This window comes from Sarcophilus harrisii, chromosome 4 (assembly GCF_902635505.1).
Source record: "Sarcophilus harrisii chromosome 4, mSarHar1.11, whole genome shotgun sequence".
Classification (NCBI taxonomy): domain Eukaryota; kingdom Metazoa; phylum Chordata; class Mammalia; order Dasyuromorphia; family Dasyuridae; genus Sarcophilus; species Sarcophilus harrisii.
The window spans coordinates 232,579,913-232,606,385 of NC_045429.1; positions in this window are offsets into that span (position 1 = coordinate 232,579,913).

The window sequence follows — 26,473 nt, forward strand, 5'->3', positions numbered from 1 at the left end:
ACTCCTCTTCTAACTCTCCATTATGTATTAACTTCTTTTAGAACATCAAGTATCTTGAGCTTTCAATAGATTAATCACTGGGTTTGAAATTAGGAAGATGCATCTTTAAGAGTTCAGATCTGGCCTCAGACACTTACAAATAGTATGCCAGGACAAGAAGTTGTCCTTAACACTGTTTGCCTTAGCTGCTCATCTGAAAAATGAATTGCTGAAGAAAATGGAAAATTACTCCAGTATCTCTTCCAAGAAAACCCCAAAATGGAACCACAAAGAGTCAGACATGACTGAATCAACAGAACAACTGACATAACCTTGAGGTCAGGGACTGTTGACCACCAGAACCCCAATAGCTTCTGTTTTAATCCTTCCCTTTTCTAGAAAAATATAAATTTACCAGAAAGCTGTGTCTTTTATGACCCAAGCAAGCTGTCAAAAACTAGTGAAGTAAATATTCATATAAGTAGGACTTTATGTACATATGTAGTATATATATATATATATTATCTGTGTGTATGAACATATAGATACTTATACATGTATATATACATAAATTTACATTTATGTGTGCATTTATTTATATAACACAATGCATTATGTATATGCACAAGAAGGGAATTTGGAGACTGTCACTGAGAACTTAGAATGATCAAAGCAGACTATAGCCATCAGTCAACTTGCTCAATATGCTGTTTCATGCATGAGTCAGGTCTTTGTTCAAAGGTACCCGTATTAGCACAAGCATCAATTTTTTAGGATCTGAAGCTTCTTGGGTTTTTTGAAGATGTTTGGAAGATGTCAGTGAAGGAAGGCACACTTTTCAGGAGCTGTGCACCTTGTGAACTCAGTGACAGGTCCTGCAGGAGTCAAGTAGATTGTCAGCAAAAGCTTCAATTCTGCTTTTATATGGTAAGGACCTTTTCCCCAGAAGACCTGCTTGCAAATGGAAACAATTAACCTGCTTTTAAGATAGCAAATTAACTCAATTTGCAGAAATTGATTTATTCACACATTTGTTATACAATTTTCTTTTTCCTTTGATATCAACCATAACAAAATCATATTCCAGACTTTACAACTGGATTTTTTTCTTTGCTTTTATCTAAGTTAGAATTTAAGGAGAATTATGAAAGGAAAAAGGAACAAGTTGTAAACTTGTTAATATAGTGTGGTGTAATGGAAAGAGCATTCTATAGTCAGAGAAACTATGCCTCTGATACTCATTAGCCAAGTGATGAAGAATAGGTACCTATGCCCTTTCTTGTTATAGGAAATATAGATATTGATGAAGCTTCAGATTTATTTACATATTCCAAATTAAGAAAATAATTTTCTTGTTATATTAAAACCAATTTTATATATGACTCAAAAATTTACTTTCTTATTTTCTGATTCAAAGCCCAGTCTTCCAAGGATATTTCTGACCTTGCCCAAAAGTTCACCCTATTCAGACTATCTTCTCAAGGTAAATAGCTAAATAGCTACAATATGAAAAGTAGCAGAAATACCAAAAATAAATAAATAAATAACAGCCATTGACTCTATTCTCTTGAGCAGAGAGCAAGATCTAGAAAGGTGATGGCCCCACTATATTTAATTCTTCTCAAAGGAAATCTTGAGTATTATCCTCTATTTTGAATATTTAATTTTAAGAGAATATGGACACCTGAGGTCTTTATAAGAATTAGTTCATTTAAGAGTATTTATTAAATAAAATATTATGGGTCAATGACTCTGGTAAGCATGGAGATATGAATACAAAAGTAAAAACAGTTCCTACTTTCAAGTAGCTCTTAAGGAGCCTAATGGGGAAGACAATATACATAAAGAAGTGGTGATCAGGGAGGGACATTTTGGTCCAATAGTAAAAAGGAATGTAAGAATATAGATTGACAAATCCTTCACAGGTGCTTGCAGAGTTGATTTGATCAAGATTCCAGAAGTGGAAGGAATAGAGATAAGTCATCAATCAGGATTATCCCAAGGCAGAAGGTTTACAAGCACCTAAGTCTATATTCAAGATGGCAAGATGGTTGGTGAGAAAATAGGCATTAGGGAATAAAATGAATTATAGCTGAAGCCTTCCTGAAATAGTAGGGAAGATGAAGAATAATGACCCATAAAAAAGATATGCAACATAAGAATTGGTTGAAGGATTTGTAGATGTTTATTGTAGAGGAGAAAAGATTTGAGTAAGTTATGTGACAGATATCACAGTATTCAAATATTTAAAAATTAAACATGCAACTTTGTTGAAAAACAGGGACTAGTCAGCAGCTATATTAGGCAAAAACTTTTATATTTAACAAATAATCCCATTCCAAGGTCATGTGTCAAAAACAATATTTTCCCGAAAATTTGTTCTAATTTTTAAGATTTCATTAATTACAATAATCTGACTTCCACATTTATCCTTAAATTCTTGGCAAGATTGATACCAATTCCTTTCCAATGCTAGTTCATATTGCTCCATTCTATGTATTTTTATATTTCAACCAAATTGATTTAATAAGCTATTTTCCATTTTCATCTTGGCCTTTCCCACCTGCATCTATTTACACAAGTTGTTTTTGATCTCTGAAATACAGTCCCTTTGCATATCTTCATCTGTTGAAATATTTCTCTTTCTTCAAGGCCAAGCTTAGGCCTCCATATTCCTCCATAAAACCTTTCCAGAGTAGACCTCTCCTCACTGAAAAGAACTGTCTCTTCATATTTTTGGAGCACTTTTTCTTTGTCTCCATTTGACCTTTATTGAAGTATCTTTGTAACCTAATTATGTGGGTATTTTCATCTATTACATAGACTTTAAGCTCTTTGTTGGAAGCTACAGGGCAATTTTCACCTTTGTATCTCAACACTTAGCCTGATGCTTTGTATATATGCTAAATGTTTGTTGAATTAAATTCCATATGCTATATTTCCAATTCTGTTGCTTCTTCTTCAGAAATTTATAGTCAGCATGGCAACAAAGGTGTCTCTTAAATTAATCACCAAGGTCCAAATCGTGAGGGACTGGCTTCTGTACTGTTAAAAATATTCTTCTCATCAAAAAGGCCTTTCCAGGGAAATATTAGCTTTTCCTCAGGGATAGCACAAGTCTGAACAGTATCCTCTTTTGGCTGTCATCCTATCTTTGGCCACACAGATGGAAGTGGAAACCAAACCTGCCAAAATGTCAATTTACTGTTGAATTACCAGCCTGGTTTCCCCCCCAATCTTCCCCCTCCATTCCAGAACCACTTTAATTGCAAAGAAGTCTTCTACATGTTTAGTTAAATGTACAATTCCAGATAACAAAAAGTAACTCCAGCCTTCTCAAAAAGGAGACACACAGATCTGACTCATTCCTTAGTACTTAGAATGATACAAAAAAGTTTTCTCTTGTATCATTGCTTAAGGATGTTTTGCTGTTGCCTGTTTTTTTTTAATTCTTTTGGTCCAGACCTGTGAATTCCATCTTTGCAGTTAGACAAATTCCTTCAATTCATACAAATCAAAACTTTATCTTTTACTTATAGTCTTAAAATTAATTAGCAAAATCAAAAGGTTGAGTAAGGATTACCCACAGTCTCACAATTAATATGTGTCAGACTCAAGACTTGAACTTATACATTCTGAACTACTGTGACAATTTATTTTATCTACTTCATAATGGTATATTTCATAGGTGTGACATGATCCTTAAGAAGGAATAGAACCTACTGATATTTATATCTATATATGCTGTATCTTTTTTGTATGTGACTTTAGGTGTCTTTTAAATCAAAAGTTTTATGTAAGGATTTAACAAATACATCCCTTTAACACATCAAAAGTCCCAACAATTCAGGTGCCATAATAGCAGTTTGGCTTAGCCAAACACCAGTTCCAATATTCAAGAACAAATCCAATTTATTTCAGTCTCTGATGACTAGTAGACACATAATTGAAAATAATTTGTCACAATTGGCAGTCCTAGCTCAAGAGATTTAAGACTGAGCTCATAGAAGCATTTAAACAGCTTCTGCACACTCCAGATAGAAAATATATAACATTGTAACAATAAACCTATTAAATGACTAGGTTCTTTATTCTACATTTTCTCATCCAGCTTCAATCTTGCCAAGATATTGACATTTGAAAACAATTTTGATCCCTCACAAAAATTCTTGTTATTTCCTCTTGTCTTCAACAATGACATACGTCTAAAACTCAGTATTTATTTATGCTATACCTTTCACCTGAAATATTTTCCCCAAAGGATTTGAAAAGTTTCCAATGTGTGAACAGGCAGAGAGAAATAAGTAAAATCATGTTTTTGATAACATTCTAGCTGCCTATCCCAAAAATGCCAGTTACTACATCCATTCCCTGATTGTAACATTACCCAATATGACAGAGAAACAAAAATGGATGGAACAGAATGAGGGGATAATGTTTGTAGACATACAATGTAACTTTCCTAACAACCAAAAAAACAGTCAGAGGTGATGTTTAATAAAATGTCATCATAAATGGGGTCAGACTCCTTTTTGCAAACCTTGCAAACCATCAGAACAAAAATACTATCCTATACAACAGTAATTAGATATTAAATGACAACTACATATCTACCAACTCCTGGTTGACATTCCAACTGAACCTATAATGGTCAAATGAAGTAAAAAGATAATAGATTTGAATCCTAGCTCTGCTAATTATTTTTAATAAGTTTTTAATTTTGAAAATACATGCAAAGATAATTTTTTTGAAGGTGGACTAACCATAATAGACCTAAAATTATACTATAAAACAGTAGCATCAAATCAGTTGGTACTAAAAAAGAATAGCAAATCAATGGAATAGATTAGGTTAATAAGACACAATAATCAATAACTGTAATAACTTAGTGTTTGATAACTCCAAAGACTCCAGCTTCTAGGATAAGAACTTTCTTTTTTTTCCTTTTTATTTTTTTATTTGAATAAAAAAACAAAGTAAGAAAAAAAGGAAAGCAGAAAAAAAATAAAAACAAAATAAAGCAAAACAAAAGAGAACTTTGAAATGTGCCCAGAAGAATATCAGGGAGGATTCAAAATATATAGAAACAAATTTTCTAATATATATTAGTAGAAGAAATTATATTAATAAATGAATGACCATTTTTTCCTTTACTTTCTTGTGAATTGTTCTTTGGTTCTTTGCTGCTCAGCTTTTTTATTTTATTGTTTTTCCCCCTTTCATCTCCCTCTACCACCACTTCCAAGGAAGCTACATTTCAGAAAAGATATATTTATGTATACATATATAGTTATAGAGATACATACGCAATTTCATACACACACACAATACATGTCTTTCCTATCATTGCTGCCTCTTTAATTAAATTCATATCCATAACTTACTTTGCTATTACTTAACCTCACCCCATCTAAGCTTCCCTTCTTTGTCTTTTTCCTTTACCCTTTGCTTCTCCAACCATTCATCCCTCCCCCTTATTTCTTTAGATTTTGGAAGACATTATACCCTTCATGGCATATATGTGGCTTTACCTATTGAACTCATTGCTGATATGAGTAGGTTTTCAGAACTACAAGCCCTCCTTCCTCACTAATGCTTTTGTATCTATCCTTCCTCTGCATCTTATTTGTATAACATGATTGTTATTTTTACCTTCACTCTGTCAATCTTTCTTTTAAGATTTCTGTTAAGACCTATTGTTGATGTGAATCTTACCTACACATGTATATGTGTACATGTATATACATATGTATTACATTTATGTATAAAAACAAATAATTTGTCCATGTTTGTATAGTTTGTCCATGTTAAGTTTCTTAAAATTGATTTTTCATATTGACCCTTATATGTTAAATTTTCTGTTAAATTCAGATTTAATTTATGGAAAGTCCTGAAAATCTCCAAGTTCATTGAATTTCCATTTTTTCTCATTCAGGATTATATATATAATTTTGTGGGATATGATATTTTTGGTGGCAGAGCTAGTTCTTTTAATTGTCAGTAGATATGATTCTATGATCTATGGTCTTTTGTTGTAGCTGCTGATAGGTCTTATACAATTCTAATTGTAGCTCCAGCAGATTTGAATTGTGTTTTTGTTGTTTCTTGCAAAATTTTCTCTTTGATTTGGGCATTTCAAAATTGGCAATAATATTCCTGTTGTTTTCTACATAGGATCACTCTGTAATAAAACTAAAAAATAAAAAAACAAAATAAAAATAAAAGTTGGTTTTATGAAAAAACCAACAAAATAGATAAACCTTTGCCTAATTTGATCAGAAAATATAAAGAAAAAACCAATTCACCAGCATCAAAAATGAAAAAAGTAAACTTACCACAAATGAAAAACAAATTAGAGCAATTTTAGGAGCTATTTTGCCCAACTGTATGGCAGCAAGTCTGACAATCTAATTGAAATGGATGAATATTTACAAAAATATAAATTGCCCAGATTAACTGAAGAGGAAATAAATTACTTAAAAGTTCCCTTTTAGAAAAAGAAATTGAACAAATTATTAATGAACTCCCTAAGAAAAAATTTCTAAGGCCAGATGGATTCACAAGTGAATTCTACAAAACATTTACAAGTCAGAGAAATTAGGATTAAATTCAGATACTACATTGAATTGTGCAAGGCCGTCCAACTTCTATAAATGCTTTTCTCTATCCTATTACTGCGCTGCATACAATAATTGTGAAGGACATTTCCTGGTTTAAATAACTTATCTTTCAACAAACCCAAGAAATATGTCTCTTGATAGAATGTAGGTTGAAAGGACTTGGAACCTATTGAAAAAAGATAAAGGGAAGAAGAAAAGATGAAGCTTCTTTAGATCTCACTGAAGAAAAGTTTTATTGGTTGCGAATATTCTGTTCTTAAGTTATTTTGAAATTTTTTTTCCAATGGGCTTATCATCATAGAAGTCAGGCAGATGCAATACAAAATCTTATCATTGTCATCTGCATTTATATAGTCATAGATTTAGATCTGGAAGGAGTCTTAGATGCCATCAAATCCAAACTGCTCCTTTTATAGATGAGGAAAAAGATTGAGAGTTTTGCCTCACCTAGGGTCACTGTCTTTGAACAAAGTTCACAACTGAGGTCTTTCTGACTCTGAGTTCAAGGCTGTATCTTGTTCTCCATACCCATAACACTATTATAAAACAAACAAACAAACAAACACTAGATAAATGCATATTCCAAGCAAGGGAAGTTAGCTCTTTGTTGATCAGTCATGTTCAATTCTTTGTGACTCTATGGACCCTAGCAAATCAGGGTTCCAACCAAAAAGACTCATCTTCTTTTTTTTTAATATTATCCTTGGGGATTTTCTTGGCAAAGATACTGGAGTAGTTTTCCATTTTCCAGGCAGGCAGAGAATAGGTAGTTTGCCAAAGGAGAGAATGAGACTTTATTTCAGAGAGAATGAGAAGGATATCCTAGAAGGATGCTGAGAACAATTTCAGGAATTAAAAAAAAAAAGTTTTACACACATTGCTTGCTTTGATATTTTAATAAGCATTGGATATTGAACTGGGATTGCAGTAGTTGAAATCTAAGCTCATCCATTTGTAGTCAATTATCCATATGCCTTTATTTACTGACTTTAGCTCTTCAGGATCCATTTTTCTCCTCTACAAAATAAGATATATAGACTAGATAACCTCCAAAGTTTCTTCTCACTCTGATTCTGTCATTCTAGGTAGAGATGTAACCAAGGAGAAGCATCATTTGAAGCTTCAAATCTGGGGGAATAGCTAGCTCTAGATACTACACATTATCAGGTAACCATTTATACTTAGCTAAAATCTTAAAATAAATTTCCTATATTTTTTCTCAAAATAGCAGTTCCTCACATTCTTTATTTTCATATTTGTCTGCCTAATATTTGGGGTATGATGATTTTTTTTTACTTAATCTTATTTCCTTTCTCTAGGTTCTCACTCTAGTATATATACATGGGACCTGAAAAGGAATAACGAAACAGCATACATGCTGAAATGTTTCTGGATATAAGCCTCATGATAAACAACATGTCTATTGTCCAAAAATCAGCCAACCTAATTTCAGAAAGGCTCTTCCTCAGAGAATGGTGGTTTTGATTTTGTCTGTGTATCACTAGAATCTAGTACAAATCCTGAAATATTTGAAATAAGTAGAAGTTATTGGTTACCATAGGATGACATCTTTTGGCAACTCAAAAATACATTTATTAAGAATTCCATGGCCTGTTCCAAAATAGTTCCTCTATTAAAATCATGGTTGTTTTGAAGTATTAAAGTAAGTACATTTTTGGGGGGAGGTGTGTATTTTTAAGACTAGGAAGATTTTGAAAAAGTATCAGGCCATTTACTAGCATTTATTTAGCATCAACTATGTGTCCAGAGCAGTGCTAGATACTGGGGACACAAATGAATAAAAATTAAACAATTCATTGTATCAATGACTGTATTCCAACAAGGTAGAAAATTAGTACATAGATGAATACAGAATAGAATAAAGGTAAAGAGAATAAATACACAGTAGTTACACAAAACATCGGTAGAAAAGGCACTAACAGTTGAGAAAGAAGATTAGAAAAAGTTTTATGTGGTAGGTGACATTTGAGTTGTATCTTACAGGAGTTTTTCTGAGTTGGAGTTAAGGAAGAGCTTCATTCTAGACATGGGGGAATAGTCAGTATAAAGATACAAGGAAGGAGGGTCAAGCTTCATGTTCATGAAGAACTGAGAGAAGACCAATTTAACCAGGTCAAAGAATGAAAAAGAAACAATATACAATGAGGTTAAAAAAATAGATGGAATAGTGAAAGATTTTATGAACTTTGAGGCAATAGGAAATTGTGGAGTTAATTGAATGAATGGAGAAGAGAAGGCATCATCATAACTATGTTTAAAGAAAATCACTTTGGTAACAGCATAGAGGATGGATTGAAGTACAGGAATACTTGAGATAAGGACACCAATCAGAAAGTTGTTAATTTACTTAATAGTATACTTAAGATTTCATGAGAATTTGGATGAAGGTGGTAACTATAAGAACAGAGAAAAGAGATTGGATGCAAGAGAAATATCATAGTTAAGGAAGGGTAAGCACTCAAGGATAACATCAAGCTTATAAATCTGGAAGACTAGAATAATGGTATTTCCTTCAACAAAAATAGAGAAGTTTAAAATGAGATAAGAATGGAAGGGAAAATAGTGAATTCTGGTTTGGTCAAGTATGAAATGTGTCAATTATCTCTAGTTTTAAATATCCAATAGTCAGTTGGTAATGTGAGACTGCAGCTCAGAGGAGAAAATGGAACTAGGTCAAAATGAGCTCAACCAAGAGAATGGTGTATACAGTAACATCAACAGTATTTTAACAACATTGAGCAAAAAAAACTTGAGTATTATAAATACCCAAATTAAGTGCAAGAGACATATAAAAGAAAATACTATCTGCATGCAGAGAAAGATCAGATAAATATATGCATAGAATGTTTATATACATATATATATTATATATGAATATATATGTGTGTGTGTGTGCGTGTGTATAATGTTTATATCTAATGGTAGCCATCCCTAGGGTAGAAGAGGGAAAAATAAAAGGAAAAAAAAGAAATTTAAATTATAAGTTTATTACACATTTAAAAAGAATAGCAAGTTGTACTTAATTAGATTAGCATCTTCCTGTGCAATCATCTTTTTTAAATATATTATAGAAATGTTTGTTTTATTCCATAATTTAAGAATAAAATAAATACAAACTGAAAAAGAAGAGGTACAACACAAAGGTATTGGCCTAGGTTAATTTCTTCATAAAATTTCTCTAGAGAGATCAGATTTATTTCTCATCCATGAGATAGTGGGGTAGAAGGGGAAGAAGGGCAATTAGTCAACAAGGAAATTGGAAGTATCTATGCTAGAAGAAGGCACTTAATAATTAGTTATAATTATTCATAATTAGTTAATATAATGTATAATATAGTTATAATGGTATAGTATAATGCTTGATATATAATATAGGAACCAGGATGATCTGAAGTCAAAGCCTGCCTCAGACACTATTAGCTCTGTGACCCTGTGCAAGTCACTTAGTCTGAACTTGAAGTACTCTAAATTCCCTTACTCCTCTTTGTGATTTTGTGATCCTATAGAGAAAATATTCCAGATATGTCTGAGTGTGTTTGAAAAAGGGACAGTGAAAGAGTTTCTGGAGACAGAACTAGCCATAAAGGGTACAAGAAGGAATAAAAGATATGACCAGATAATAGACAGGCTATTTAGGCTATTGGACAGAGAGTGGATCAAAACACCAGAGGGTTTTCCAGATTACAAAAATATACTTTTGAATTTTTTTCTATTCTATTATGTGAGAGATGAGGACCTTTGTCTTTAGATCTTTATTTCTAGTCTTTTTTTTTTTTTTTTTTTTTTTTTTTTTTTTTTTTTTTTTTTTGCTGAGGCAATTGAGGGATAAGTGATTTGCCCAGGGTCACACAGCTAGGAATAGAAAATGTTAAGTGTCTGAGGCCAGATTAAAACTCAAGTCCTGCAGAAGTCAGAGCTGGTGCTCTATCCACTGCACCACCTAGCTACCCCTATTTCTACTCTTCTATTCAAATGCCTTACTGTGCTCTTTTCATCTAATTTCTAGTAGCATTTCCGATTCTATTTTTCCAACATGTGCAAAATTTCTAATGTAAAACTAAGTCCTTTAAGATCTAGATACTTTTATTTCTACTTTAAACCACTTCAGGTCACACTACTTATTTCAAGTAGAGTGACATGGAAATTTCTCATTGCATATGTACATTCCAATTTCTTGCCCAATATATTTTCATTTTCTTTTTCAATACTTGCAATCCAGCTTGATACTGAATAGACAAAGGCTCCTATGAGTTGGCTAAATTTTTCACTTTTCCTCTGAATGATTTCCCATCTTACAAAAAGACCATCTTTTCTCAATTGGGAAGATCAAATCAAAAAGGCTGAATCTCCTTTTCAGTTTTTCTATCTTATTGACATTCTAACTTACTTCTATCAGAATATGAACATTGCCTTTCACTAAAAATTATAGGAATATTATGTAATGAAAATGTGATGAGGTGTGCACAAAAATCACACAAGTAAAACTTTAATAAAATCTAATGATGAGATGGTACTAAACAGTAGAATAAGTTCAGATTGATTAGCATGAATAAGGATATGATTGATCTCCTCTAAACACAAAAAGCATCTCCATGAAAAAAAAGAAATATGCCTTAATCCAAGAAGTACAAGTAATTAAATGGAATGTTTTGTTTATAATACTAATAACATCCCTTAGTGATTTGATGCTTTTAGGAAATCATTTAAATGATCTGAGCTTTAATATTTTTTCTCTTTGTAAAAAAAAGAAGAGTAATAGAAATTGATTTCATTGATATATGTAGCTCTTATCTTTCTTGGATCCTTGTTTTTCCCCTATATATTTCTTATCATCATCTTTTCCCATTTTGCATTGAATGTACTATCACATCATAGATTGATTTAATATAGAGAGTTTAATCAAGTTCTTCACAGAATTTTTTCGTAAAATTTCTCTATCTTTTTATCCTCAGCAATCAATGTTGATATATAAGTTGCAATTATTTCCATGGTGTTTTTTTTTGCAAATACTGAACATATAAGTTAGTAGTTGTTATTCATTCTCAGAGAGGACCAAAATGATATAACTAGAATCAAATTACAGTGTGTCTGACTGTGGCTGATCAGACCATTACAATCTTGGAATGCTCTATCATAGCACAAATAGACTATGGGGATATTTGGAGTAGATTCTTTGAATTTGAGCATCTCACATTTCCTTGGAACTGTTACAATTCTGCTTTGCTCATATAGATCATAGCACTTTCTTTTTGCAGGCATACCATGAAGGAGTTCCAAACTAAAGGTAACATAATTACAAGGATATTAAGAGATCAATATACAAGATATCTGAAAAAGAGGAAGACAACAAAAAAGCAGAGGGAAAAATCTTAGACTTCATTATTACCAATAAAAGGAGACACAAAGAATATGAATAGCTACTGATGTGTATACATGCTTTTCCATTAATACAAAATCTTTTTGAGAATCATCTATAAATGAATCAAGATCATCCTCTGTGAGGGAAATTGGAGACTACTGGCAAGCTTTCTCAAGCAATATTCAATTAGCAACTACCTCTTACCAGTTCACAGTTAACTGAAAGATATAGATAACATGATACTCCATTGGATTTCTTGTCTGTTGTTTATAAAAATTCATTTGATTCAATAGAGCAGAAGTCAACTTTACCAGCTCTTTTACAACATTATATAAACAAGATATATAGATATAGATATAGATATAGATATCATTACATATACAAGATATAAAAATCATTCAAAATTTCTTGAAAGACGTGAAAATATTTTTCTTAGACAATTGTGGTGTGGTAGATTAGACAGTTACACTGCTTGAATGAATTTCTTCATCCATATATCATTTCATATATCAATGGAATCACACTTCTACTCACTATCACCCATATCATATATGTACTTATATTTAAACATAGTTCTCCTTATAGAAATAAATTTCTTGACTTTTTTATGCCCAGGGCCTACCATAGTGATTGACATAGTGACTTTTTTTTGACATTGACCATAGTGACTTCTCATAAATGTTTAGTAATTGCTAGATTACCAAGTGTCCTATGTCCATCAGTTCTAGAACTGGGATTTGAATAGAGGTCCTCTGAATTAAAATCCAATCTTCTTTGGAGAAATTTGTCCTGAATATAAAAACCACTTATCTGGATGACCTTTAATGTAATATAGTATTTCAAGATCTTTCAATCAGGATCTTTTTATCTTCATTTCAATTATCAAATAATCTCCTATATATTTGAATTATGCCTCTTAAACTCAATATTTTAAAATGCCCTACACTATAATAAAATGTAAACAAATAAATATTGAACTTCTGGACTCATGTTATATTGGTCTGGGATCTGGTCTAAGTATTAGGAAGATGTGCTCAAGTCCCACTTTAAAAGTATGTTGTTTACGTGATGTTGATAAATCATTTACCCTTCTTTCTGCCCTGGACAATTTTCTAAGATTGTGTTTTGCAAAGAAAGTGCAAATTTATATTGGTAGAGGAAGTTCCATATGAAAGTTGACTAAGACCAGCCAGGAAAAAAGATTCACACTATTTCAAATCAGCTCATTAGAAAAGCTTCTATTTGTGAGCAGCAGTCTTTATTTGCTCGGTATGAGCAGTTCTGATGGAAAAATCCATACTTACCTCTTTTTTTTAGATCCATTAAACTGGGAAACTATAATTCATCTATTAAAATATGGATTTTTATTCCAAACTGAAAAAATCACATATTTAGACAAATTATTTTAAAGCATTTTATTTTTATTATTTTTGCATTTAAATATTCCACTCACAAAGATGATCTTCTCTTCAGCCTGCAATTCCCACTAATCTGTAAACACACATCTGTGTACAATGCTAATGCTAAGCACCAAGTACTATAAATCACTTGAAGCTCAGTGTGTAATCTTCAATCTATGCTCATTCCCTAAAGTTTCCCAATAGCCAACATTTTTTTCTAGATTAAAGCTGACAGGGTCAATTTTACCAATAATATTAATAACTAATAAGTGTTGGGTTTGCTAAATTCCCTCTACAAAATATTCTTACCAACTACAGGCAATGACATAAATCATGTACAAGAATAACAGTGCAGGAGAAAGCATAACAACACAATTCTGGTACCTCCTGGATAATGTTGACCACAAAAGATGGAAAAAAATTACAAAATACCTGCTAAAGTAGATATTACAGAACTATACCAAAAGTTCAAATATAGACACCATCTAGGTTACCTTAATGAAACCATTATGTGGTGCAATGGATAGAGTTCTGGTCCAGGAGTCCAGAAAATCTGATATGTTCCATCACAGACATTTACCACCTTGGTAATTCAATATAAATTATTTAAACTTTATCTGCCTCAGTTTCCTCAATTATAAAATGGGATTAACAAGGTCACTTATTTCATATGGTCTTTATACAGTTGAAATGAGATACTATTTTTAAAGTACTTGGTAAAATTTAAAGCATTGAACAACTATCAGCTACTATTATTATCTAATTTTGGTTTTGGATCCTGGCTCTAGTACTTAATACCTATGTGACCTTGGACAAGTAAGGTAACCCCTACAGGTCTTAGTTTTTTCAACTCTAAAATGAAAGGGTTGGTTTACATGAACTCATGCTTTCAGCTTTGATTCTATTATTCTATGCATACATAACACTAATAACTAGATAAAAATTGTGCAATGTGTAAGACAGGGACATGCACAGAATACATAACTTATAATAAATATATATAATATACATATAAATATAAATAAAATTTATTGATATCTGAAGTGTCAACTATAGTCATAGCAAATAGTGCATGTATCCTGTACTAAGCTCACAGAGTGAAAAAGTAGAACATTGGTATTCATTTGTTCAGTTGTGTCCAATTCCTCATGATCTTGTGGACCATGGCGTGACACTACTCCACAAAGATACTAGAGTAATTTGCCATTTCATCATCTAGCAGAGTAAGGCAAAAAAAATGCTTAAATTACTTGGCCAGGGTAATAAAGCTAGTAAGTTCTGAGGTCTGATCTGAACTTCATTCTTCCTAACCCCAGGCTCAGATCTCTACCCACTCTGAGTCATTAGCTACTTTTTTGAAAAGCATATTTCATTCACATTTAGGGTACATGCCTTTACATGTATTATTTCCCTCACCTAGCTAGATGATTTTTGGAAATATTTTAACTTTCAAAAAAATATGTTATGTAAGGGAAAGAGAGCAAAGATACTAATTATTATAATTAAATAATCTTATATTTAATATTTGTAAAGTCCTTAGCACATTTTTGGCATATAATAGATGCTATATAAGTACTTTTTCCATTCCCTACCTCAAGAATAGCAGCAGTAGCAGCCACAGTAGTTGTAGTTTACATAGATTTAAGGAGTTCAGATTCAGAAAGATGTCTGTATTAAGGTTTAGCAGAACTTTGTTCTAATGCTGGTTAGCCATATGACCTTAGGTAAGTTAAGTACCTGCATTCAGTTTAATTTTACTCATATAAAAAACAATCACAGTTTGGTTTGTGTATATCTTTAAGTCACTACTAATTCTAAGTCAAATATTATGAACTAGAAAGAACATAATTTTCACTTAAATATTTTATAGTATAGAAAAAAAAAAAAAACAGAAGTACATGACTGGGTCATGTTCTTTTACCTGACACCTGCTTCCTCTAACGGAATTTATAATTTATAATTTTCTCAAATCCCCATCGATAAAAATTTAAATATGACACTTCCATCATCATTTAAAAAGTTTGTTAACTTTGTGTACTTCATCAGACAAAATTTTATAACTTTATTATTATCAGGTGAACTTTGCATTCCTTCTCTAAATTAAGTTATCTAAACTAGTATCAGTTACATAGGTACTTCTTGATATATAAGTTGATCACTTCTGTCAACTAAAATCTAGCAATAGACCAATTGCTAAAAATTGGGATTGGGAAGAAGTGAGGGAAATGAACTTTACTGCTTGGTAAAGAAGTTTCCTGGGATCAGGGCATTTTCCCATAGTAATTTCAAGTTCTTTTATCTATGACAATTTCTTATTAAATTTCAAAACTTCTCCTTGTCAGTGTTCAGAACACTACAACATAGTACTAGTCCCCAATGGCATGCCCCCAGCATGGGCTCGTCCAACTAAGGAATTTTTCTAACTACCTGAGATTATCAAAATTTTGAGCTGTCCATCTAAGGAACAGTAAGCACTATATTATAGTTCTATTAGGAAACCTCTTATTCCCTGGTTATGGTCCTCAATACCCACTCCAGATTGTGTAACTTCTTTGACCAACAAGCTTTTCAGGGGTACTACGATTTCTGCTTCTGGCTGATCTCCTATTAAATTGTTGCTTCTCGGTGCTCTATCAGGGGTCCTCAAACTTTTTAAATAGGGGGCCAGTTCACTGTCCCTCAGACTGTTGGAGGGCCAGACTATAGTAAAAACAAAAACTGTGTTTTATGGGCCTTTAAATAAAGAAATTTCATAGCCTGGGTGAGAGGGATAATCGTCCTCAGCTGCCACATCTGGCCTGCGGGCCATAGTTTGAGGACCCCTGAGAGTCTAGCTGATACCTCACTTCTGAAAAATTTATGTGGAGCAGTATTCAGGCTACAGTTGTCTCACCTGTGTTTTCAAGAGAAGGGATGTCTTTGTAAAGTTCTAGCCACTTGAGGGAAACTGTATGTTGAGGGAAGTGGGGGAGAGATTTATAAAGGCTCACTGGATTGCTGAGTTCTTATTGGCTGAACTAACTAGCATACATACAAAGTTAATGATGTGAGCCCAGCCTCATCAATCAACCAGTTGGAGATTTCTACCTACTGGCAAACTGGACAATAGAAAGGGTGTCAGGAACTAGCTCAATAGTCAAAAGAAAATTGCAAGTTCATCAACTTAAAAAAAAACTTCAGAGAGAAAAAGAGCAAAAAGCAATAAGAAAGAAAAGTATCTTTATGCTGTCATTAGAAACAAGTCCATCAAGTCCTTCATTGCTCTGTGAACACGCTCATTAGTATTTAAATTAAATTTGGAGAAATTTTGTATTGGTAGAAGATGTGATTTACTTTCTCTCCAAAACTCCAAAACAGTCTCATTTTACAGATGAAGAATGTTGAGGCTCATAGAGATTAAGTGACTCAGATATATGTCTAAAATGAACCTAGAAATCAGGTCTTCTTTTCATCCTCTCACATTGCTATGGATAAGTGTGAGTGGAAGAGAGATGTAATATGAATAAGTATTGTAAATTTGGTGGGATGAGACAATGGTCTGGTTGTTTAGACAGAGATGACAATGATATGATCAAGGTCGCTCATGTATCAACATCTAGTCCAACAGCAAACATGGGGTGTGCTCATACAATGAAGCTTAGGAAACCAATGGATATTATTGCTCAAACTATTCTCATGTAGATGAAAGGTTCTTTTTTACCTGCATAGTATGTGACAATGTGAGAAATAATTCTGAATCCTGGTAGAATTAGAATGTATACTTCAGGGTGGCCAAAGAATCAGAATAAATGTTGCTATAGAATTGGGTCGCCTCCGCCAGCAGGGTCAAAAAATGTTGTATTGAGATTACGGTTTGTTAAGAGTATTGTGATGCCGGCCGCTAGTACTGGCAGTGATAGAAGAAGTAGTACTGCTGTGATTATCATGGATCAAACAAACAGTGGTGTTTGATATTGGGATACTGCAGGGGGTTTTATGTTGATGATTGTGATAATAATCACTGATAATAAATGCAACTAACTTTGCATCTTGTTACATATCAAAAAATACTAAGAATGAGTTAATGAACTTGGCTTACAAGAAAGTATGATAATATCTATACTAATCAAGGAATTCAAGTTTTACCAAGTTGCATATCAATACTTTTTCTGCTTGATTGACTCTCTATCCTTTCCTCTTAGAATTTCCTAGTCTTTCGATGCCCTAGTCCCCTGTGTGATAGACTAGACAACTATGCACCTGCTTTTCATTATAATTTGATGTCAGGTAAACTCTTGTTGTTGGGGGTTATTAAATACAGAGAGATTATCTAACAGAGTATATGATACATCAGATATAACAGAGATATCATATATTTGCAAATGAATAACTAGCCCAAAATATAACATTATTTTTAAGAAATCAAAACTTCTGGGGTCTATTGAGAACTTTCATCCTAGCCACCAAAAGTCTGACTCAGATACTACTTATAAATAGCCAGAAATTAACAAATAAATATTAGCTGTGAGATTTCACCTTAACTAACCACATTCCTCTGCAATCTAATAACAGGAGTGGAAATTTATGAAGTTATTGTGGGGATTGCACATTATTACAGTCTTTGGAATGATGTTACCTAAACTACATGTCATATAAGTGCTTGACTTTTGTAGATCCAAAATGTGTCCATGATATTTGGGGAGACTTCAATTTCCAGTATGAATTTCTGCTCTCTAGACTGCATAAGAAATAATGACTACAACTGCTCAATGAAAAGGCATCTCACTCATTTACATATCACATTGCTGAATACTCAGAAAGTTTTGCTTCTTCTCCCTGCGAGATTCAACTTTCAGAGCCTTGCAACATCCCAATAGGCTGCAAATTGCCTAATACTTTAAAAGCTGCCAAGAGAAGGTAAATGATAATAATGCTCCCTGCATATCAAATGAGACAGTCTCCAAGAGATGTAATATATGTTTGAATCTTTTTAAGGTCCATTTCCCCAAGAAGAAGGAGAGAGAAAAGGGAATATAGAAAAGTTCCAGGGTAAAATTATTTCCACACATAGGGCTACAAGGTTACTGAGCTTCATGGATAATAAAGTCCCAAAGTCACCAGACACCAACTCAAGTGCATTCCCTACTGATTATTTTCAGCTGATATGACCATTCTGCTGAACTGTATCTTGGATGAGTCAAGCAAGAAACATAGGGCAGCATTAAGTGGTGAGGTGAAGGGGAGAAAGGATGTCATCAATTCAATATGCTCTGCATATGAAGACAACAGTTGCCTGATGCAGCAATTCTTATCCCAACATAACTTTCTTCCCACACACAATCCTTATACAACTTCCTAAGGTTCCTTCTCAGAACACTATCTATTGAAATGCAAAAGACTTCCTCTAAGTGAATCTAATTATGGAAAGGACTCTGAGAAGATGGTACAGTAGATCAGAAAACTTCAAACTCCAGATTTCCCCCACAAACAAGACAAAATAGCACTTCAAAGGAAACAGAGTAAATAGAAATAAGAAGAGTTGAGGCAACTGGGACAGAAGTTTGGCCAAGATAAAGTGTAAATACCTCTAAACTAGTTCCCCTGAACACCAAACTACAAGTCCAAGAGTTAGCTGGATTGAGAGGTGGCCTCCACCCCAAACACAGTAATTTTCTTCTCTGGCACAATGTGGAGAGTCTGTGTCTGAATGAGAGAAAATAGAGCGAACCTCTGCTGATAAGGGACATCAGGCCCACCTGTGCTGCTGGCACTGAGTGAGTGCAAAAGTAATGAAGCAGGAATGATGCTGGCTGTGGAAACTTACTGGAAAGTGGATTTCTTGGCCACTTGAGTTCTAGGCCAGAAGGGAAAATTGAAGAAGGACCTGAGGGCAGAGAGAGGCATCATCCCCCATAACCCAGGACTAGAGGTGATTGCACTAACTAGCTGCTATATAATTAAAGAAAAATAAACAAGCAAAGAATAAAGAATCCAACTATGGAAATTTTCTATGGGAATAAAGAAAACTAAGGTTCATGTTCAGAGGAAGAGGTTAAAAAAAAGACTCTCCTACCCCAAAGAGTAAAGTCAAATGTTCACCTGCCCAAAAAAGAATTCATAGAAAAAAATTTAAGTGATTTTAAAAATCAAATGAGAAAGATTAATTAAAAAAAAATAAGAACAAATCAAGAAAAACAAGAAGATTCTGAAAAGATAACCAAATAGGAAATCCAGAATCTTTTTTTTCAGTAAGAATAAGAGTTGTATTTATTTTTTTTATTATAGCTTTTTATTGACAACACATAAGCATTGGCAATTTTTCAGCAGTGACCCTTGCAAAAACTTCTGTTCCAACTTTTCCCCTCCCTCCCTCCACTCCCTCCTTAGATGGCAGGTAGTCCCATACAGATTAACTATGTTAAAGTATATGTTAAATTATATATATATATATATATATATATATATATATACATACATACATACATACATATTTATATAGTTGTCTTGCTACACAAGAAAAATCGAATTTAGAAACAAGGTAAAAATAACCTGGGAAGAAAACCAAAAATGCAAGCAAACAATAACAGAAAGAGTATAAATGCTATGTTGTGGCTCACACTCATTTCCCAGTGTTCTTTTGCTGGGTGTAGCTGGTTCTGTTCATTACTGATCAATTGGAACTGAGGAAATCCAAACTCTTAAAAAAGAAAATGATGCCTGGAAAATTAAAACTGGGCAAGAGAAAGCCAGTGTAGTTATAAGAGATCAAGAAATAGTAAAAGAACAAGAACAACAAAAAAATAAGGAATGAAAAAATAGAAGAGAATGTGAAACATCTCATAAGAAAAACAATTGATATGGAGAAAATATCAAGAAGAGAAAACATGAGAATAATCAAACTGTCTAAAAGCTAAGATTACAAAAAGAATCTTGTTACAATAATACAAGAAATGACTAAATAAAATTATTATAAAGTGTTAGGATCTTGTTCTAACAAGAAAAAAAAGTAGAAATAGCAAAAAAATCCACTAATCAGCACTTGAAAGAAATCCTACTAGGTTAACTTACAGAAATATCATAGCCAAATTCCAAAATGTCCAACTCAAAGAGAAAATATTATGAGCAACAAGAAAAAATAATTCAAATATTGTAGAGCTGTAATTGGGATCACACAAAATCTGTTAGCAATTGCACAAAAAGATAGCAGATCTTGGAACACTATTTGCATTGGAGCCAATGCAAATGAACCAGAGTTGCAGCTGAAAATATCTCGTTAATCCTAATCCAGAAAAGAAAATAGATATTCAATGAATTGCCAGACTTTCAGGATTTTGTTGCAAAAAAGCCTGACCTAAATGGAAAATGTGGCATATAAGATCCAAGAGAAATAAAAGGTAAACATCAAAGATTAATTAAAAGGGATTCAATAAGGACAGACTGTTTACTTTTGATAATGGAAATGTAAACCATATGGGTAAGATAGTCATTAGTAATGGGGTAGCTTGGAAGAAAGATTGGGATAGAGATGAGTATGATGTGATTTTAAAAAGCAAAATTGTAGGAAAAGATTGAGTAATTATCTCATATAAATGAGATATGAAAGAAAGAACTGATACAGAGAAATTGGAGAGGAGGAGGTTTGGCAGTTCTGGAACCCTGTTGTCAATGGGAATGGGTTGAAGAAGGAACTATATATATATATATATATATATATATATATATATATATGAGAGAAAGAGAGTTCCCTCTATAAAAATATATATGGGTATAAAATTCTCCAAAATTCAAAAGAAATGATAAATAACTAGACAGAATAAGTTTGGAATATTGCTGTGTTGCAGGAAATGATAAGTTATTGGAGTTAGAGTTAGAAAACTATGGAAAGATTGGACTTAAGGAAGATGTTATCAGAAAAACAGGGGACAAAGAAGCATAGTATACTCTTATGTAAATATATAAGAATATATTATGTGTATATATGTATATGTTTATAAATATCCCTGTATATGTATGTGTATGGGCATATGTTTGTGTGTTTGGATGTAGATGTGTTTATATGAATGTATGTGTCTTGTATATCCATGTTTAATTGTAGCCTTCTTGGGGCAGAGGAATGAAGAAGGGGTGGGGGAAGGAGAAGAAAGCAAAAAGTACACAACAGAGAACAAAAAAAAAAACTTACAAGGAAGCAAAAAGAACTCTGAACATCAAGTATAAGAATTTTTATATAGCTTTCTTGAAAAGAAAATTCATTGCTTTATATTTTGAATCCTCTCTTAAGTTCTACTGTACACGTGGCAATGTTTTTTTTCTTTTCTTTTTGTATTTGCTTTAAATAAATAAAAGAAAAAAAGAAAGAATTAAAGAAAAAAAGTCTAATTGCATCCAGCCTCTCTGACATAAGTCCCTAGTCTAATGCTATAAAAAGACTAAGTCATGTGAGTTCAAAGCCTTTTATGCTTGGAGGGTACTGGATAAAGACTGCATATGCTGCTATATCCTGATGAATGACATCCCAGATTTATTTCTAAATGGAGAAGGGGGGTACACATTGATAAAAAGTTAATTTCACTATATCTTTGCTATTTATCCTACCTGTATATTTTTGCTGTGTTTCAATAAAGTAAAACTTCTCTATTAAATGTTCAGTGGCACATGAGTAATCCAATGCATTCCAGCATCAAAACTGAACTAAGAGAAAGCTTTGGCCTACAGCAGTTCCAATACTTGATTTCAAACAAATCCAGGAAAATTTCCTACAATGCATAATTCAGCCATTGCAATTCAGTGATTCACTACTTGAGTCAACAAATGTTAATTATTTATATTTATCTATTTATTTTTGTTTTGTTTTTTAACTTCCAAAGCAACAACTGTTATTTGAAATCATAAGAAGTTGTTGCAAGTCCCAGCTCTGACCCTTAGTAGTCACAATAGTCCAGGAAAGTCAAATAATCTCTCCTAACCTCATGGTCTTCATCTACAAAATTGGAATTATATTCTTTGTTTTGCCCAGTTCATAAAACTGTTGTGGTCAATCAGTTGAGATAATGTCTGTGAGAGCTCCATTGATTCCAGTGATAGAGATGATAGTTGTATTTAGTTTCTAATCAAAGGAAGGAGAGTACCCTGATTTATCTATTACTAAGACTAACTGTGAAGACAATTCTTCACAGGAATAGATTTTTCCAACGCCTGTGATATTTTAAATTACTTTGCATATAAGGATTCTTTTCACTCCAGGTTTGCTTCCTAAAAAGCTCTAAGTGATGGGGCAGAGATATAGTATTTGGGAGAGATGTTACAGTGCTTCATAAAAATTGATAGGGAAGAGAATTTCTGAAAACAACAAATTAAATTTACATATATTTATATATGCATCATGTGTTTGTGCATATACACATATGTGTCTATTTAACAGATAAAGGTTTGTTAAGCCTTTTATGTACATTAACCTAATTAAATCTTCTAATAATATTGTAAGGTAGTTGCTAATATTATTCTCATTTAACTAATAAATATGTTGAAATTCAAAGAGTTTTGCCCAAAATGATACAGTGTATAAGTGTGGGATTTGAGGATTTGAGTCCAGGTCTACCTGACTTTAAGTCCCACATACTATCCAATATACCATACTACCTCAAAATCATAGACTTTGAAATCAAAGAAATCTGAGGTGACTTTTGGTTCAAAACCTAAGGGTAATTAGGTGGCACAGTGGATAGACCATTGGTCTTAGAATCAGAAAATTTCATCTTCCTGAGTTCAAATCTGGCCTGAGACACAAGATATGTGATCCTGGGCAAGTCACCTAAATCTGCCTCAGTTTTCTCATCTGTAACATGAACTGAAGAAGGAAATGGCAAATCACTATAAGTGATATAGTACTTTTGCCAAGAAAACCCAAAATGGGGCCACAAAGAGTCAGACAATTGAAATGATACATTAACAATTCAATGGCCTTATTTATAACTGAACAAACTGATTTCCATAGCACTAAAGTGATTTGTCCCAAGTCACAAAAGCAGTGACAGAGCCAGGATTTGAATCAAGATCCTTAAATCTTCCACTCTTCCACAATTTGCTTGTCATAAGATATTCCAAAAACTCTTATTTTATGCCTCCTCGTTATTTTCATAACATTATTTCTTTATATAATCTTCCCACTGCTTTCCTCTTCCCAATCCCCCAACCAAATTATTCCCCCACCCCCATATGTCATACTGTACTGATGAGCAAGTATTTGGTAATCCTTTAGAAAATGTTTTTTTTTTCTGTCATTTTTAAATAGATCTTTAAAAAACCTCACTGAATTTTTCCATAAAATTCACACTATGTTGTAGAAACACAACCACTATGAAACCACATAAAATGAGATGTAAAAGATTTATTATAAAGATCTTTCTGAAAGCAAGCATTCTGTACCTCTTCTGCTCTCTCAGCCATCCTTGCCTCCGACTGTCTTGCATGATAACAATTTGAAAATCAAATTCATTTTGTTCAGAACTGGAGCAAAAATTTACTGAGAATTGAAAAAGCTACCCAGAGTTAGACTGCTGGCATAATTGGAGACATGGTGAATTATACCTACCCCCTCTGTTGCTTCCTTGGTCCAGTTCAAATGAAATGTGTCTTTTTAATCACATAGCATAGAAGAAGAGCTTTTCTATGCTACTGCAGAGAAGTCAGCAGGATAGGAACCCCTGCAGATGCCTATGTTTTATACAGCAAAGAGACTGATATTAAAATACAAAGAAGCTGAATGAGGGAGGGGCATCCTTGCCATTCTTTGTTGATATTAAATCAAAACTTGCCACAGTATCTGATTGTGGACTAAAACTTCTTATATAGGAAATATTTTCCAGGCCAGAATGTATATATGTATATATGTGTATATATATATATATATATATATATATATATGTGTTAAATACACATTCAAAATTGTTATGGGCAGGAAAACTTATGTGGGTGCAATGATTAAAAATCAATCAATATGTATAATTAATAAATCAAAGAACATAGAACCTCTGAGTTCATAAAAATCATCTTTGAAATAATTTGATCTAATATATATATATAGAATACATAGTAGAAATCTCTCTCCTTTATATAGTACTTTTTTGCTGGACGGATCTGTGATTTCATCAATATTTTATGTTGTTGTTCATTTTCAGCTGTGTCCAACTCTTTGTGACTCCTTTTGGATTTTTCTTAGCAAAGATACTAGTGTGGTTTGCTATTTCCTTTTTTACAGATTAGGAAACTGAAACAAATAGGGTTAAGTGATTTACATAGGTAGTAAGTATCAAAGGATGGTTTTTAATTCAGGAAGCCTTAATGATTGTAAACCTAGCAGTCTATTCACTGTACCACTTAGCTGCTGCCTTCATCAATTTAAAGAGTTCTTAAAGAAAAATTCCCCCAACCAGAGGATACATTTTCTGAAGCTGATAGTTCTAAATAATCACTGGGAGCATTGAGAGGTTAAGTCTTGTCTGAATATCACAAGCAGTAAATGTCAGGTACAGAAGTAAAATCCAGATCTTCCTTACTCCAAGACCAGGTCTCCATCCATCATGCTACAGGTGCCCTTTTTGTAGCATTTAAGGTTTGAAAAGTTCTTTACCTTCATTATCTCAATAAGGACTAGGGACTAAGAGCTGTTATCTTAGATAGATAACAGCTAACCAAGAGCAGTTATATCCCATTTCATAAATGGAGAAATGAAGGCTAAGGGATATTCAATGATATGCCTAGAGTAATTCATCTGATATCTGAATCAGGATTCAAACCAAGGCCTTCCCTGATTCATCTGGATTAAATGACTAAAACAAATAGGAATAGAACAAAGAGGCAAAATAGGAGGTCTCTTAATATCCCTCTCACTTGGGCATGACACACTGTAAGGACTTAAATGTTTTTTTGATTGCTTGATGGATCGGGTTTCATTTTTCTGTTTTTGTTCCATTAGTCTTAAACTCAGGTTCCTTTTGCTTAAAAACAGAAAAGCAAAATAGGAATTTAGTGATTCTGTCCATTCTATATCCTCACATATGTTCTTTAATTCACAGCATTATCTCTTCTTTTATTTCTCCCTACATGATTCTCAAAGTCTTTTGCAGTTTCCTTAGCAGTCATCATAAGGCTTAACTCATTCAAATTTCAATATGCATGGTGTTATTTTTCCAGAATTATGTTATTCTTTGTTGTTTTTATCCTCAAATATGTAGCTTAGCATTCATCTTCCATACATGTCTATTTCAAAATAACAATTGGTCAATGAGCTCTCAGGATAGCAACATTAGTTTCTTCAAGCATTTTCTGTTTTTGTATCTTTCTGATCAGAATATACATATGAAGAAATACACGGATGCATGTCTATATATGCTAGTTGTTTGCTAAGCTTCAAAAAGATGTATCTTTAATATAAGGTAAACTGGAAAGAGAAGAGTGGGGATAATTAGGCCAAAATTCCTCATAAACAAAGGTGTCACAAAAGAAAAAATTCCCATCTATCATGATATTTTCAAAATATTACCCAGACACCAAATCAATGCAATGTAGGTTAAATTTGAGATGTACAATAGACAGTTGGAGATGGAAGACTAGATATCGCTAGAAAGTTTATGGTTGGATCTAAAAATCATTTGCATAAAGATGGTGGTTGAAACCTTGGGAGTTGATAAGATTATCAAATGAAATAATATAGAAGATAATAAGAGACACAGAAGAAAGTCTTGAGGTGTAAAGAGCTGAAACTCTGAGTAGGTGCACTGGAATCAGACAACTGATCACTTAAGGCTAATTACTTATTGGACAATACTCTATTAGCATATGCTTGAAAAATGGCTCTTCCCCACTATTCTGTGCTGGCTCAATCTTGGTGTATATGGAGAATTGTAGGAAAGATTAGGGGGTGGAATAAGATAAGCCAGATCACTTTTGCAGTTGAACAAGGAGAAGGGAGGTAATGGAGAGCTTGTGTCCATGCCCTTCACTTCCCCCTCCCTCTCCCCCCCGCCCCCCTCCAGCCAAAGACCAAGAATAAAGACCAAGGACTTTTGCTTATCGTGACTCTTGCTAATTCAAAGGCATCCAGGGTATTAACCCAG